The sequence below is a fragment of the Engystomops pustulosus genome, chromosome 3, assembly GCF_040894005.1.
Source record: "Engystomops pustulosus chromosome 3, aEngPut4.maternal, whole genome shotgun sequence".
In the NCBI taxonomy this organism is placed as follows: Eukaryota; Metazoa; Chordata; class Amphibia; order Anura; family Leptodactylidae; genus Engystomops; species Engystomops pustulosus.
This window is the reverse complement of record NC_092413.1, coordinates 33,689,703-33,708,134: the sequence shown is the minus strand read 5'-3', so window position 1 is coordinate 33,708,134 and position 18,432 is coordinate 33,689,703. Positions and strand designations below refer to the sequence as shown.

General features: G+C 39.4%; 1 protein-coding gene and 1 long non-coding RNA gene across 4 annotated transcripts in view; both read left to right on the top strand.

Annotated features, from left to right (window-relative positions):
- MACROD2 (mono-ADP ribosylhydrolase 2) overlaps nucleotides 1-18,432 on the top strand; it is a 1,393,268-nt gene that overhangs the window by 632,778 nt on the left and 742,058 nt on the right. The window lies entirely within an intron of this gene.
- The window catches only part of LOC140120448 (uncharacterized), a 132,147-nt gene continuing 122,534 nt past the window's right edge, over nucleotides 8,820-18,432 (top strand). The window contains exon 1 of the long non-coding RNA XR_011853797.1: nucleotides 8,820-9,316. This is a non-coding gene — a long non-coding RNA (uncharacterized lncRNA). The remainder of the gene's footprint in view (nucleotides 9,317-18,432) is intronic.

The following is an 18,432-nucleotide window of genomic DNA, read 5'->3' as shown; positions in this document are numbered from 1 at the left end:
TACAATCAGAAAATGTAAAAAAAAAAAGTTTTTTAATTGGTTTAAATATGTTAAAAAAATTGCTGATACATCACATTTACTATACGTTAAGTAGAAAATTAAAGCACACCTTTTTCTCGTGGCTTGTGTCTGGTATTCTTTGGCCACTTTTGCTTCAGTACTTGATTCCATGAATAACGGTGATGCTGCTTCGGGAAAAAATCAGAAAGTTTGTTTTCCAATCTGAAATACTATAAAACTTAAGTGATTGTGGATGCCATTAGATAGATCCAATTTTCCCCATCCACATATCATCACCCATGCAATCTGTCGATAGATATAGCTATTTTTCCCTAGTTGCTCTTTGGCTTTCCGATGCCCATAGACTGACATATTAATCAGTAGCTCAATTCTGCGGGCGGTATTAACATGTCTCACTATCATCAGGTTACAAATCCTCTACTTAGACTTCCTTCTAGCCTTTGTTTTACTTTTGTCTTGTAAGGTGATAAATGGATCCCCTAATGAGAACAACTCAATCAATAATCTGCTCCTGGTAGGCCTTATTGATTTTGAAATGGGAAGCTACGTAGCAGGAAGTGTCATTCATCTCGGGGAATCACTTCTCCTTTGCTAGCCTATCACTCAGGGCTTGGCGCTGGTGTGCACGATGATGCCAAGGTGTCGGATGTTCATGAATTGTTTATGTGAGATACACAAAAAGGACAATTATTATTTATCAAAGTGTCTTTTCTACGTTGTCGGGTAACTTGACCTCACTCTGTGGATACCATATATCTGGGAGAATGGAGAAGATGATTACCTAAGTAGTTTTTGGTATTATGCTAATTAACATTAGCCATGGGTTACATAGACATAATACAGAGAGATTCACTCGAAATAGGCCCTAAATATTGTAATGTAACTCTCATTGGGTGAAGCAATCTGCACAAGAACAAAAAAAATGTTAATAAAGTTTGTTGACATTTGACGTTATTGACTTATACTAAAATCAATGATGGAAGTGATATCTGGTCTCTGGCAGATACAAATGTCGTTCCATATTTCTGGACAAACTTCCTAAACCAGAGAGAGCATCTGACTTTTCCCCATATTCCTCACTTTATGCACGTAAACACCAGTGACATAATACCACTGTAATTTTGTGCTTTTTTGGCTCTTTAATGTGCCCTGTGCTAGGTATTTAAGCAGGTGTGCAACCTGGAGAGGCAAGGCCCCATCAGGAAGACTTCTAAATAGGGTCCTACCCTTATACGCGCACATTTATGTACATATATATATATACATTTATACACTCGCACAGATCTGTCCCCGTATCTGCTGAACACCCCCCCTCCTTAATTGGGGACAATGTGTATATGCCCATTTGTCCCTTTCAGTTGTTGTCACAGGTCATTTGATGTTTATTTTTTGCCTTGGTGCACACTGCCATGTAACCACAAAGTAGGCCTGTGTGTATTCCGCTTTTGCGGGAAAACATAAAAAGTGGGAGGTTGTTACCTAGTAACCCAAAGCAAATATTGACGAGTCACCGATGACGAACTGCGTCAAACGTATTTTTCACCACCCATAGACTTCTATGGGAGTGCAGAGCTGCAGATACAACCAAGAATAGGATCTGCTCTGAGTTTTTTTTTTTTTTTTGTTTCCTTTTCATGGACACGTTTCTGAAACATGGGGCCGAAAAATCCTCAGCTGTGTGTTCGAGCCCATAGAAATACACAAAGCCATGAGACAGCCGCAAAAACCTTAGCCATATATTACATGTGGAAACAACAATTGTGTGAATGAGGCCTAAGCGTGGATCATATGATTAACTCTGTACCCATATGCTTTTCCCTTACGTCACAGCTGTATGAGCCCTCTCTTATACAAGGTGGGTGTTGGCTGCATATTCAAGCAAACACCCCTTATTGGTGCTAGCACCATCAGGGAGTGATAAGCTGTTGCCATGACAGCCTCAGGTCTTTCTAAGACCCAAGGCTGTATGTTTTGCTGCCCATTTGTTTCAATGTGCCAGTGGCACATTGTAATAATGGATCAGTAAAATCCACATATACTAACATACTCTAGCATGGCTATATGTGGTAGGATAAATCAGACAACCTGTTGCTGACCTGTAGCCGGCACATAGGAAGAAAGAAGAGTAGCTGCCAGGGGCATCAGAATGGTGAATACTCCATTTATTTTTTTATATACCTGAGTATAAGCCGAGTGGGCTCTGCTTATACTCGAGTATCTATGGTGTATAAATTTCGTATCCCCTTGATCGTACCGACCCAAAGAATAAAGGAGACTTGCCATTTGGGACGCACAATGAAATCCATATAAAAAAAACAAGCTCAAAAGAAAATGGTTCAAATAAATTTTTGCCCAATTTCTCGCTATTTGGAAATTTTCCCATTTCCCAGTACACGCCTTGGAATATTAAACACAGTCTCTGAGAAGTATAATTTGTTACATAGACAGCAAGCCCTCATACAGCTCTTTACATGGAACAAAAATTATAGATTTTTGAAAATATGGAGTGAAAAATGAAAATGCTAAATCGAGAAGGTGCCTCGGTGTGAAGGGGTTAAGGTTGTGCAGGATTTTAATTTATTGTTTGTCATCGGATGCTTGTGTAAAATAATAAGAGGTTATACCTGTCTCCCATTACCACTGGTCTATGTGTTGGGTTAAGGACAACCTTTTTTTAAAATCATGGGCACCAAAAAAAGCTCAAAAGATCTTGTTGACTATATTATACTTTTTGATGGACGAAAATAGTTCTGCATTCAGGACTGTGTCATTTATGATGGACTCTACGATGGAGGCTGCTGACATAACCTCTAATGCAGATATGATCCTAGCCTAAGTAATTATCTGTGTAGCTTTCTTCTTGAAATACCATCTTTTTCATCGTAATGAGCTCTTTCAGTTGGTTCCCTCCAATAATTATAACTTTATTTTTTTTAATACAAGAAGAAAAGCCTATTGAGATGGGGGTGAAAATATCAAAATAATATTGGTAGAAATGTGGATATATTCTGGTTTAATTATAAACACCTGGGCCCTTGCGCTCTACGTGTATTTAGCATTTTGGAGGAAACATGAGATGAAATCCATGCGGAGCGGAATGATTCTGTGTACATTGCATATGTATGTATCAGTAGGAGGTTCCACCATGAAACAGAAAATGTTCGTGCTACTCTCACTTATTTATATCAAACGCACAGCGTTTATACTCGCTTATTTATGCATTCAGAACAATAATGACGGCCATATTGCTAGAACCGTGTTCAAATTTGTCTTAACTTTTTCTTGAAACCAAATACATTTATTGGACTTTAAAGGACAGCAATTTAGGCTTCTGACTAAATGAGGAACTCTGGTAACATATAATTTTGTGCCAGTCAAAATTATTTCTGTGTATGGTAAAGATTTTAAAAGAATTTCCCTATACTTATATTTTTCATGAATTCTGAATCTTATTTAAAAGGACACTTACTCCCTAAAAAAACCTTTACATTAATGATTAATATAGGAAATATATGACAAACTGTCAATCTATGTATGTATACAGGCGGTCCCCTACTTAAGGACACCCGACTTACAGACAACCCATAGTTACAGACAGACCCCTCTGACCTCTGGTGAAGCTCTCTGGATGTTACTATAGCCCCAGACTGCAATGATCAGCTGTAAGGTGTCTGTAATGAAGCTTCATGGATAATCCTTGGTCCAATCACAGAAAAAAATGTTTAAACTCCAATTGTCACTGGGGCCAACATTTTTTTTGTCTCGATCTGAATTATAAAATATACAGTTTCGACTTACATACAAATTCCACTTAAGAACACGTAACACGGGGACTGCTGTATATGTATATATGTATTTTTATATGTATGTGTGTGTATATGTTGTTTTGGAGAAAAATTATTATATCTCCAGTTATCAGATTATTTCTTACCCATTCGGACATCTCTGCCAAATCTGTCAACTCACTGTATCACATGACAACTGCAATTGAAGAGTGACAGAAGGAGAAAAAAACTAAATGAGACCATGACACATAGTCCGTGAAGAGCATGTGATCACCGAGCGTTCAGAGCCATATTTCACAGGTAGTGATCAGCAGAACCCATTCAGCCAAAACCTCATTTTAAAAATCTCTCTTGGATCAAAACCTGGACCCCAACCAGTAAACACCGAGGATTGTTGCTTGTAAAGTCACCAGCAGCATTTACATCTCTTAGGCCACACCAAAATGGAGGCTCCTTGCGCCACTGACAGCTTAGTGTTTGCACGCGCCCACTGTGATTTAAATGCCATTGGTGACTTTGCCTACGGCATTTAAGCATTTAAATAGTTAACGCCCACAATCGGTGTTGATAACAGCAAGGGGGGTTCAGGTGTTGACATGAACGTCAACTTTGCGGTTCGGCTCCACTTAACACTAGTCACGGGTTGACCACACTGCAGGGATGGGATTCCTTGAAACATGTCAATCTATGAAGCAAAGAATCCCTGCTTCCCAATGTAATCAGTTAGAGTAATGGCATGGACTATATAAATAGCTGTAATGCAAGTAATGCAATCCCATCCCTGCGATTTGGTCAGTCTATGGTACCAGGAATTTGCACTTTCCATGACCATGGGCTGATAACCATCTCTGTGTTTTAGACCTTGCAATGTGGCTGTAAAAGATATGAATTAAGAAATTGACTTCTTGTCAGGACCAGCACAGAGAAGATCACTCACAAATACAGAAACTAGTAAAAGTACCGTCAATAAAATATACACCATGTACTTCAAACAGATCATAGAAAAAGCGCGGTGATCGCTCATCCGTCGATCACCACGCATGGGCGCCACCATCTTGCCGAAGATCGCTGCTCCCCGTAACGTCATCGGGGAGCGACAATCCGTTGTTATGACAGCCTGGGGTCTTCGCTGTCTCGTTTTAACCCATTCATTACAATATGCTAATTGTACAATGTAATGTATGAGGATGGAAATTCCCATATACTACCATATTGTAGTATGGCAGTATATGGTAGGATCGATCAGACAACCTAGGGTTTAAATTACCCTAGGGAGTCTGAAAAATAGTAAAAATAAAAATAAAAAAAAGTTAAAAAAAAAATTAAAAACCTGAAAAATCAAATCACCCCCCTTTCCCTAGAACTCATATAAATATAAATAAATAGTAAAAATCATAAACACATTAGGTGTCACCGCGTCTGAAAATGCCCGATCTATCAAAATAGAATAATGGTTTTTCACTGCGTTTAACAGAAAATAGCACCACTATTTGCCATTTTGAAAACCACATAAAATTCAATAAATAGTGATCAAAAGGTTGTACGTCCTAAATAGCATTAAAACTTCAAAAGTTGCAAAAAAAATGTACGCAACCCACAGCTCCATACACCGAAGTATGAAAAAGTTATTAGCACCAGAAGATGGCAAAATAAAAAAAATTAGAAATTGTACAGGAGTTTTACATTTTTGTAAATGTATTAAAACATTATAAAACTTATACAAATTTGTTATCCCCGTGATTGTACCGACCTAAAGAATAAAGTAGACCTGCATTTTCACTGCATTTTGATTTTTTTCCCGCTCCCCAGTAGACGGCATGGGATGTTCAATACCATCACTATGAAGTGCAATTTGTTATGCAGAAAACAAGCCATCACAGAGCTCTTTACATGTAAAAATAAAAAAATTATAGATTTTTGAAGGTGGGGAGTAAAAAATGGAAATGAAAAAAAAAAAAAAAAAGGCCATGGTCGTTAAGGGGCTAACAATAACTGAAGTAAATAATTTATGCTATAATTGAGATGTTGACGGAGCCAAACAGCGAACTGTTCTGGGGTATATGGACTACTGTGACTGACCCCATTATAGAGATGGTCAATGCAACAAGTATTTATGGAGTGACACTTATGGGGATGTGTCTAACACCGTTAGGGGGCCAGTGGCTCCACCATTGTGGTTGTAGGGGAACTGACTGTACCTATTATGGGGGCCTGTATTACAGACTTTAGCATGAAGTCTGTGTTTGAGTTTTACAATTTGGTTGAATGCTCATCGGTAACGTCCAAGGAGAGCTGTCCGTGGCATGTAATTGCTTACTGTGCATGTGTGCCGCCATTTCTCTTAGGATCTTGTCACTGCCTGTGACGTCACAGGGAGCAACAAGACCCCAGGCAAAATGGCAGTGCACATACATTGGTGGCTAATACATGCCACTGGCAGCTTTGCCTGCGACATATAAGTGATCGGTGCCCGCAGTGATCGCCAGTGTTAAGGATTTGACCCATTTTAAAAGCTGTTGGAAGGTTATTCCAGCCACCCACCACCGTTCAGGTACAAGTACACAAACCCAAACATTTGGTCCGGTCTCGACCCACCTGGTGAATTCACCAGACCAAATCCCACTGGGTGCGCTCATCGCTAGTCGTTACGGTTTTGAATGTTCCTAACTGGAAATTCTACTTCCTACTTAAACTTGTTTTCTTATTATACTCTAAGTAAGTAACTCCTTCAACTGTGCTCTTTACAAACCTCCATGCAGGCATTTTATGTGGATTCCTATTACACAGAAGACTGACTTGTAGTCTCCAGAGCTACAAGTCAGATTGCGTAGCCCTGCATGGGAACATACACCAGATATTTATCTCAGAAATCATTTTAATGCCGAATTACATTGCAGAACATGAAATGTGAAACACCTTCTAGCTCCTAAAATAATGTCTGCTGCCTTTTTTCTGGGGGACTCCAGAGAATATAATAATGCTTGCCATTCCACTATCGAGGAGGACCAAAGGAATTTGAACAAAATCCATCAGAGGTAGTGTGTGCAGACCGACTGACTCTTAGATTAAATGTATTGGATATCACAGCTCTGGTAGTAGGAAACTTTTTCATGTAATTGCAAAGACCTTACTCCTAGGGTTACGTCTGGTTTGGGAACTTAGATAGAGTCCTGTTTGTTGATCCGTTCAGAACAAAAAGCCATTAAGTGAAAGGGTCAAAGGGTTAATGGAAGAAATATTTCTCTCCAACATTATCTTACAGTATTCTCCTTCAAACTTTACAATGAGAACATTTTTTTTTGTCTCCTAGTAAAACTGACACTTTGATGTGGAGGGGAAAACAAGGCTTTGTATTTTACTCTATTAAAAAGTACAGAGTGAAAGAAAAAAAAAAGAGCGAAAGAATAAAAAATCAGCTTAAAACAAACAAACAAACAAAAAAACACGGAAATATGTTGGCCGAGGTAGATTAGTTGTACCAAGGTAGATTAGTATTCCCTTATTGTAGAAGAAGGGAATGGGGGGGGGGGGTTTGATCAGTCAGACCCTCACCGATCACAAGAACAAGGGTCCCATTCCCACTATCTGGTTGAGTATGTGCCTTCCTGCTCCATTCAATATCTCCAGTCATTCTCATGGAGAATGAGTGAGAATGCTGCGTGCTGGGCTCCACTATTTCCAGCATTCCCATAAGCGTGGCTTGGAGCAGCAGGACGTATATAAAACTTGATTTATTAATTAAGTGATTGGGACCCCTGTTCTTATAATCACTGGAGGTTCCAACAGACCGACCCCCACCAATCAGATTGTAATATCCAATCCTGTGGATAGGGGATATCAACCTTAAAACAACACTTTAGACACAAATAGAGCTCAAGGATCTTACAAATGGAACCCACAATGATCACTGTAGAATAGGGTCCAAGTATACTTTCCTCTCTAACATCAATGCAATGGCATGCTACCTTATGTAATCAACTTCATAGGGGGATTAATCTCTCATGAGGGAATTTATTCATTCTGGCTTATTACTGGTTTACAAGCTTTTCTTATCTCATGCCACCTCCCTGCCAAGTAGACATGGAGGGCCATCGAGTAGGCAGTGCTGGGTCACACAATGGGGGGCCGGGGCCAGAGCCAGTGTACAATTATCATCCGGAAGTACATTTGTTCACCAGGTATACTAAGATCCCGGGGTCTCTTTGTACATCTGGTGCAACCTGCAGGGTTAACATCAAGTTCTGGCAAACACTGCACCAGTGCTTTATAACACCCCCCTCCTCCATAGAGTTCCATATATGGGTGCTAGTGAGACACTTAGAGGGCAATTTTGGATTGGGGTTTTCGAGCCCACCGGGTATATCAATTCCGGAAACACAATTGCTGTCAGTCCAGTAATTAACTTCAAATTATAATTTTTTTTTTTTGCTGTACATCTTGAAAACCATATTGAGTTACACCAGTGGAGTGGGCCAATCTGACCCAAGAAAGAGGAACTAGATGAGCACTGCTCTCCTTACAAACCCACACCAGTCCATGGGAGGAGAAGCCCTTTACTATAACCATTCTTCTCTTTGAAGAAATGTTAATGATACTTTAGATCTCTTTTGAGATAAGTAATTGAGTACTTACAGAATGTGCAAAAATTTACTTCTTCAAGTATATTGAACACATTAAGGTATTGGCCCGTATGTTATTCTTTTGCAATCTCTCTGTTCTCTGCAGGATGCTGGGTTTGGCTGAAAATGTACAAAGTGGACAATTTTAATAATTTCTTTCAATGTCTTGTCTGGTAATTTATGGCATCCACTTAGTTTGAAATGTTCATACTTCTTGATACGTCTAAAATGATGTTCATCCTTATTTTCTTCGAATTCATCCCAAAAGCATACTGATTTGATTAATAGTCAAAATTAGACAGCTCAACAGTAGACGAGATGTGCCAGATTTCAAGCTGGATAACACATTTGCAAGGTTTTACAAGGTTTTTCACCTTGCTCTTAACTATTTTGGGATTGGTCTACTTTAAGCCCTTTTTGGGTTTCAGAATTTGGGTTTACTAAGCTTCTCAAGATATATCCATTTCGGCAATGCCATACCCCTGTCATGTAAGCCACACCTGCATATTAATTGGTTAGAATAGCAGCCCCATTCTTGTGATCATCAAGGTTCCCACCTCGTAGGCCTTTGACCATTTAAAACTTTACATATTATGCCTTGGCTCCATACCAACCAGGAGCATGGAAGGGTTCAAGGACCTAACAGTGCTAAAGCATGTGAACAGTCACATGCTTCTGACATCACTAAGGTCCTTAACCACCTTTATGCTGTCAGAACTTATAGTATTGCTGACCTCCCACACGTAGTAGGCAGTGAATTAGAAGATCTTGTGTCTCTCCTAGAGCTCCTCCCAACAAGATTCACCCCTACCTGAAATCGGTGTCCTGCATCTACTTATTCCTTTTGGCAACAATCAGGTTGAGACAGAAGCAGGGCGCCACAAGGGCAAGGTAAAGGCCTGTTGGCAGGCAAATCGGTTCAAAAAGTTCATTATAGAAAATAGAAAAGTGTTTATTTTACATAAAGGTTTAGGGAAAAGTTCCAAGTTTACAGTTGCACCATAGGCTTGCCCAAGGGAAAGGGTGGTTGGGATCAAAAAGATTCATGTAAACTGTGACTAATTAATAATTGAATGGATGTATTTATACTACAATTGATGGTCACAGATTATTGATGGTATTTATTGGTATATTTTGTATTTGGAAAATTAAATAAAATTTAATTAAAAAAAAAATACCCCCAGTGGGGGCCCTTGTTGTCAGTCCCCCAATGATCAGAATGTTACTCTCTTTCCTATGGATAGGGAATACCTATTCAATCTTGATCCACCATTGTCCATTTGTCTGAAAGTTCTAATAAAATTTGCCATTATAAGATCTTATTGATCTTATTCAACATTGTTTAGCATTTCTCTAATAAAAATATGGCATAAAAATGAACAGTTAAGAAGTTTTTTGGACACCAAAAGTTCTCTAATATACAAACCCTCCCTGCTGTCTAACATTACTGTGGTAAATATTCAGAGGTACCTACAGTAGTAATGCACCCCTTTTAATGCTATTCATATGTCATAATAGGGGCATATAGACAGGGACAATTAGTCTACATTAAAATTATTTTTTTTTCCGTTTTTGGGAAAACTTGAATTCAAAATTATGAATTATGAACATGGCATTCATAGAAAGCAGTATCGCTATCGAGGGCTTTATGTTTGCTAATAAAATAGACATTGACCTTTGTAATTGTTTAGATATTGATTCTGGGCTTTGTATTGCTGTAAGTATTTTATTATTTATATTCATACAGCATTTTCAATGATAATCACTATGTGAAAGTAGAAAGCGCATGCTGTACAGAAAATCCATACTTTCACATTTAATACATAGTTGTCGGGCACATACTGTATAGTAAAGTGAAATATTATCCACAGATGAATCGAGAGATTCAGACAAAGTAGAAAAGATATTTATTAAAATGAATATGGTGGAAAGAAAATGTTGTAGAAATGTGGAATTTGAGATTTTAGACTTTTTTTTTTTACTTGTTTTCATGTTTTAGCCACTTTCTCCAGTTTTTAAGTGTGTAGGGAAAGGACAAGAGTCCCAAAATCTTTGCAGTCCTGACTTGGAGGAGTTGTGCCAATTTTGTATTTTATCCCTTTTCCACAGGATAGGGGATAACAATCTGATAGTTGAGGGTCCAACGGCTGGGACCCCCAGAGGTGCTGATCGGACCCACAGTGATCCGATTCTCATGAATTGATAGATCTTCAGGTCATTCTCCTGCTCCGTTCAATAGCATGGTGACCATTTATTTACATTATGAATTATTGGGTACAAAGGCTCCATTTTTGTGATCAGAGGTAGGACTCCTAGAAAGGACTCCAGGATAGGGGATATATGGGGTTGGTGTGTAAAAAAAAAAAAAAAAGAATCAAGAATCAATACTTTATAAGCCTTAACTTGTCTTGATCCTGTGTTTACAGGATATCGATCCTTTGCCGAATTTGGCTTTCAAAAAAAAAAAAAAGAAAAAATTTATCAAAATAAAACCCATTATGGAATATGTTGATATCTTTGTTACTCCTCTGCAGATTACACTAAAAATCACAAACTTAAAATTCATGCACAAAGGAAAGACATTACTAATTAACATACAGTACATAACAAGTGGAAGTTTCCTGGAAACCCACTCATCAGAATTGCCCAATTACACAAACAGCCTTAAGGGTGCACAAACACAATCTTACGTAGAAGTGCTACTGCATAAAGCCACTCTGCTCGCCTATACTGTCACACCCTTATTCAACTAATCTTTGTTGCTACCACCCCTTGAATATAACCTATCGCATTGATGGCAAAACATGATAATTTTGACAAAGTGCCAATACAGCAAATTAAGTAGTAACTTATTGCATCATGAGGACACTGACACAATAGAAAGATGGATAAAAATTTGGATTTTCATTGTAGCTCCCCTCCAGAGTCCCCTGAACAGATAGACTTACAGGGCCCTGAGCAGAAGATCTGATTTTAATTCCTCTCTGTTCACACCTCCTCGCTACTCCTGCAGTTCCCATCACTTTAAAATGGCTCTGATACGACACATCCACAGCTACCTGGTACCGCAGGAGGAGGCCATGAGTCCTATCTGGCAAACTCTGTGCTGGGGTGATAGTTTGGGTGCTCACAGATAGGGATTTGAGTGCCACCACTGGCACACGTGCCATTGGTTCGCCATCACTGGCTTATGGGATGCCTACGCTAGGACCGCACATATACACCCAGATACACACTCCTCTAGGTACCATACAGTTCACCTGGACACACACTGCTTATAGCTAGCTGCAAGCACACAGACACTCACAGGGTAACATGGCCTAGCTGTAATTCACCTCTCCAAAGTTATGGAAATGTATAGAGCCACAAGGAATAATTTATTTAGGACAATTTAATATGCAAGGCACAATGCCTATAGATTGCAAAAAAAATTAAATAGATATACAAAGAAGCAAAACAGTAAAAATAAAAAATGCATACAAAAGAGAATAACAGACCTCTCACTAATTTTTTTGGCAAAGAGATCCCTGGAGGAGAACCAATGAAATCCTGGACAGCTCTGCAAAATTGGATAGCCTCTCCGGAGTCTGACCCCGAGTAGATGCTATCAATTAACATTTTCTCTTGGTGCAGTGAAAAACATTTGTCCTAGTGAAGAGGTGTGAATTAAGTTAACTAGTAGACAAGGTGGTGTCCTCTCCACATTTAGCAGGGGTGTGGGCTGCATCATGACCCACAACTCATAGGGAGTGTGACTAACTAGTGTCTAACTCGTCACTATTATAGAGGTTGTCCTCTTTCATCAAATCACTGCTATCTTTTTGTAATTAATCTTTCAACATATTTTCTGTATCCTCCAGTTTTCTAGATCTCTGCTTGTCATTCTATGGGAAGCTTCTTTGTTTACTTCGATAGGATAAACACCAGTCCCTGGTCATGTGATTTCACACGGGTGCACGGCTCACTACATCACACAGCTCTGTGACACTAACAATCAGTGCACCTGTGTGACATCACACATCATGATGTTTCATGTTGAATGACAGCAAGCAGAGACAGAGGCATAACTAGGAGAGACAGAGCCCCATATCAGACTTCTGAATGGGGCACCCTCCCCGCTAAAAATATACATATTCCAATCATATGTACACACATTTATATACCTATATACATAAGCATGTAGTTCTTCACTCATACACACACATGTTTATACTTGCACCCACACACATATAGAGCATGTACACATCACATATACAGTGCAATATACAGACATGCAGCATATAAACACAAATACAGTATATACTCACACCATATACACCTCATAGTTACACACACATATACAGCATATATACATATTGTGCTGTACAATGTGCAGCATAATATGTAAATAATGGTGCGCATCCTCCATTCTTTAGTGTCATATAGGGGCCTCCTGACTCTGTGGGCCCCATAGCGACTGCTATGGCTGCTACCGCTGTAGTTACGCCCCTGAGCAGATATTTTGAGAACTGTGAAGAATTGATACAAAAAGAATATTGGAAAATTCTTAACCAATATAGCATAACCAATATCAATTATTTGTTAAAAGAGGACGACCCCTTTAAATGGTAAATCAAAATTTTAAAAAAAAAAACTTTTTAGTGAATGTGCTGGAAGAAAAAGTTGTTTAAAAGTGAACGTAGAAAAAAGAGAATTTATACGCTAAGCCCAAAAAAATATAGCTCTATGATAAAAATCTATGAGGTCAAACCATGCCCTCAGATTCAGACCTTGTCTTTCTAAAATTAGCCAGAAATATGGATTATTATGTTTGTCTTTTTCTTTATTCACATGATATTTTACAGGTGATTTTCTCTTTGCCATTTCCGCATTAACTATTGATTGATTTTTATCTTTCGGTGGCTTTTATTTTCAACATGTTCCTCGCAGAAAAACTTTTCTCCTCAATCCCCCTGACAACGTAGTCTCCTTGACCTATTGTACAAAAAGTTCTTCAAGATGGAACCCCCAACTTTTTACCATTTTCCTTTGACATTTTTCTGCCTCCCCCCTACCTTGACCTGATATGTACAGTTTCTTATGAACAAGCTCCATTTTTTCTGGGTATGAATGGATTCTGTGTGCATTTGTGAACCATTAATAAGTCAGATATCTAAGGATGTCCCACGGGCTCCAGCATTTCAAGGAAGCTCTATGTGAATAAGATGTTATTGAATACCAATGTCTGTGTACTAAAACTGCATAAAAGCCTGAATTGTCACATTCGTACGGCTGACAATTAAGCTGTTCATTTCCTGCACTTAATCTCCTATATTCTCAAACGTGCTACCCCAGTAATCCATTCATTTTGTAGGAATTTGGTAATGAAGGTTTGGAAAGCTGGGATTCCACCTGCACTAATAGTGCGGAGTGTGGGATAGGTTGAATATTTTGACATGTGTATTTAAGTTGTTAAATCGGTCAGGGCTAATTATCTTGGCTTAAGCGATAAATCTTACCTTGTTAGACAAACCTTGAGCGCAGAAAATATTACCTGCCAAGGAAAATGCAAATGATATCACAGCACATAACTGTGTAATCATATGTAATCATCTGCTGGCTTCCTGCGTCTTAGTGTATACCGATGCATTATTTTTTCAATTGACATAACAAGATTACCTTCACCTTTTCAGTATTCTTCCAGACAGGGACTGTCATTCAGTAGACGCTCCTCTACATGTGCTGGATTACTCTGTTTTCGTGTCAACGTCATTAACAGCAAAATTGTTACTATATCGCCTGTCAAAATATAAGAATATGGAGCGCTGTTTTGTGTGTCTAGGACTAGTTTTTTCCCCTAATTTTTAATTGAAAAACTACATGTTTATTTGTTAGAATTGCAATCTCATAATATATACTGACAATCACTTTAAAGGGGTTGACAAGGTCAAAGACAAAGCTGCTTTACTATGATATTCTTAATTCATTTCCTGTGTTCCCTGTTGGCCAAATGAAAGTTCAGTGGTGCAGCCAGTCATGACCTCTAGGCACATGGCATGTCTATTTATCACTTCAACACAGGGGCAGGTAAGTGTGCCCATGAGGTTTTAAGACTGTACATTGTCTTTGACAGTCAGAGGGTCCAATAATAACCATTTGGCAGCTCTTTAAATTCAATTCCTAAGAAAAAATGGCAAAGAATGGATTAAACAAAATGAGCAATACTCACACACATCCCTTGATGCTCTCATTTTCACTTTGTTTATGTCGTCCCTGCTGGTCTCAAAAACATTTTCCCTCTGGACACACAGGAAATGATCATACTGACTTCCTGTGTGTCAGGAGAGACCAGGAAGTAAAAACCGCCCAGGAACCCAGAAGGGTTGAAATACTGTTGGATATAATATTCGATGTGAAGCAACAACTTTCACAAATCCACAGGATAAGGTGGTGAGTATCGGATCAGTTGGACTCTGAGCGTTTGGATCCCCACCAGTCACAAGACAAGTGTAAATAAAGTTGTGGTATGTATTCCGCTGCTCTCATAAAGTTGCAGTGCTTTCAAACTAGTATAGGAAATAATCACCATGTTCACAATCAGGGGATTTACATTGGTAAAAACCCATTTATCAGCACTTAGATCTTGAGTATAAGTGATGCGGTGGTCCAACCACTATAAAGGTGCTAGGCCAAGTTTAATTTTTCTTCCCTATCTGATTGGGGCAGCTGGATTGCTAGGATGCAACCAATGACAAAAAAGGGAGTCTAGTTCTAACTAATAAAGTGGCAGGTTGAGTATGGGTTTCAAATCTATAATCAAAATCAATGATGGATAAACCAAGGATATTTACTCATACATCCATAATAGCAAACAGTCCGATTGTGGAGCAGCACAGCGAGTATAATGGATCAAGTCCAATGGTGGGTGCACGCCTCCAACAAACTCGATCCACCGGTTTGTAAGGTCAGATATCCAAAAAAAATTCAATGAGGCAGCACTCCGGTAAGTATAAAGGTGATCTTTATTCACCCATGGCAAAATAAGGAGCAACGTTTCAGCTCATCCATAGAGCTGATAATGGCTCTATGGATGAGCTGAAACGTTGCAGCTTATTTTGCCTCATTGCATTTTTTTTGGATACTCATGCATCCAGGTACCGTATCTGTAGTAATCTTATATTTGTTATCCATGACATCCTTCCTTCTAAATTGAACTTCTAAAATTATGATAATGAGTCTGGAGGGCTCTGGGGGAAACCAGATTATATATTTTATGTTTTGGTGGCTTTTTTCTGGGTTACAAAACACATTTTCAAAAACCCTACTAAAAAACTTCTGAGAGGATAACTATCAAGGAGTATCTTTAACAGTGGAGGAGCGTGTCCATGCTTGCTTAGCATCGACCATCAATAGTTAAGGATATTGTGTGGTACTCTCTTTGTTTCATTGGTGGCACTGTAGGGTTATTAAACACTTTACTGATGACAGCTAATGATATGATGAACCATTAAGCCACAGGCTAATGAACAAGTGAAAACACCTTTAAGGTGCCCATGTCAACATCATGATGGAGTGTGCTCTGGGAAAGCTCTTAATGTATACATTGTCTATATAGAAATGTGAGGCTCCATGCAAATCATCTAGAAATATTGAATAATACATTAACACCTATTTATTATTGATTGTAATTACTATCGGTAATGTAGGCTCTTCATGTTTTATATCACAGTGTGCACAATGACTAGGCAGCAATAAAAGAACACTTGCATAGAATTGGTATATCATGATTATAGTCCATGGTTGGTTGTAGACCTAAGATACTCAACGACCAAACACTGGTCTGGCAGACAACTTTGTCTTCTGACTTTCCCAGACACATTCATTCTCAAATTGGCTGAGCAGTGCATGCATACTGAGTGGACTATGGCCATGGAGAACTTCATCCCACCATGACACATATAACGTATACGGCTAGCTAAATTCTGAAGAAGGTCAAACTTGCATGGCCAACACATAAGTTGCATTGGTCGTGAGGCAAAGAAACCCTGTTCTCCAGATGGGTCCCAAAAGTTGGACAGATATCTTATGGTTAAGCCATAAATGTCTAGGACTGGAATACCTCTATGATGAAACATGCTAGCATGATATTCGATAGATGTTCTGTGCTCTCGCCGTGGATGCTGCACGCTTGGCTTATGTGTGCAGTCTGACTCCTTGTAAGACGTGGAGACCTTGGGTTTGTTCCATTCTTTGATTTTCTTTAGTTCCAAACATGAACTGTATTACAGAAGGAAGTGACAAATCCTTCGCATTGTATAATATAATTGAGGGTAGGCTAGGGCAGGCTGCTTCTGGCGTAAAGGCTTTGTCAAGAGATTGAAGACACAATTTCAGAACATACTGCAGGGAAAGGAACATTTTCAAAGTTTTTGGGATGTAAAATAGTTTAACTTCCTTGATTTTAGTAGGTGAAATCGAGGAATTACCTTTTTTACTTTAATACTTTCAAGAGCCTTGACCCTGTGTGTTCTACATGATCCAGACCTACATAAAAAGAACGACAAGCAGAGATCTTGAAAGCCAAGAGCTGATAATTGTAAAACTCTCCATTGTGAATGTTGATTTATTATCACATCCATGTGATATGGCCTAAAATTGGCCTCAAATGTTGTGTGTATTAGCTCCATACACTAACTTTAAAGCAGATGCTTCATCATGAATACATAAGTAGAAGCCTTCTACAGAGAAATTTGTAAGGGCATTAATCAACCAGATATAGGCAGTTCCTGACTTAAAGGAAACCAAAATGAACGAGCTGCACATACTAACGAAAGCATATCCCTAGCTCTCTTCCGCACATAGCGGTCCAATCGACGGACCTATCTTCCAGCAGTCCAGTGTATTCATGAGGGGTGGTCTGAGGAGGCAGTGACCCACAAGAAAAATATAATATGTGGAGGCAATATTAATATCCTAAAGGTCTTACTGCAAAAACCACATAACTGAACAATGTCCAAAGAATGACCATGAAACTTATTCAAAATATATATTTTACATACTGTATGTAGCTCACACTACCCTGTGATGCTTCAAGATGAGTGTGTCGAAAAGCAGAAGAGAAGGGAGTTCCTGGACCGCCAACCCCCCATGAATACGCTGAACCGCCGGAAGATAGGTCAGTTGATCGGACCGCTATGTGCCACGGTGTGGCAGAGCTTTAGGGTATGTTTCAATAAAGATAGGCTTTTCACAATAGCATAAATGGAAGCGGGCTAGGGATATACTTTCATTGGTATGTGCAACTCGTTCATTTTATTTAGCTGACAGTCATCCTTTTAAGGACACATGACTTACAGATGACCACTAGTTACAGACGGACATCTCTGCCCACTGTGTCCTCTGATGAAGCTCTCTGGATACCTGAGGCTGCAGGTGTCTGTAATGAAGTTTTATTGATAATCCTTATTCCCAGAGATCGCGATAACGCCTCCACAAGCGTCTATGACGCTTGTAGAGGCTGATTTACCCCTCCAAAAAACGCCAAGCGTATAAATACGCTTGGTGGTTATGTGCCAGCTGGGTGCTTGGCTGCCGGCGCTTGCTGCCCAGGATCTCAGCTCACGCCCGCAACACTCGGCAACACCCACAATATAGTGCTGCCCCCTCCTCTCCTGCCGAGCTATTTTGCGGCTCCGATGGAAAGTCATGTGACCGGAGCACAGGTCACATGACGTTCTACATCGGCCGCGGGCTGGATCAGTGAGTAGCTCCGCCCATCCTCCCATGGCCGTGTGCGACCGTGTACACAGAGCTATGAACAAGATTGGGCTGTCTATGTGACAGACCAATCTTGTAGCCAGAGCAGCCCCTGTATACAGTGAGAGGCTGCAGGGAAGGTGCTATATGTATCCTTCCTGAATGACTCTGTATACAGATCACTGATAACAGTGATCCAATAGACTGTTACCATTAGGTCACTGTTATCTGTGATCTATATATAAGTTTAGCAGGGAACACATGTGACCTTG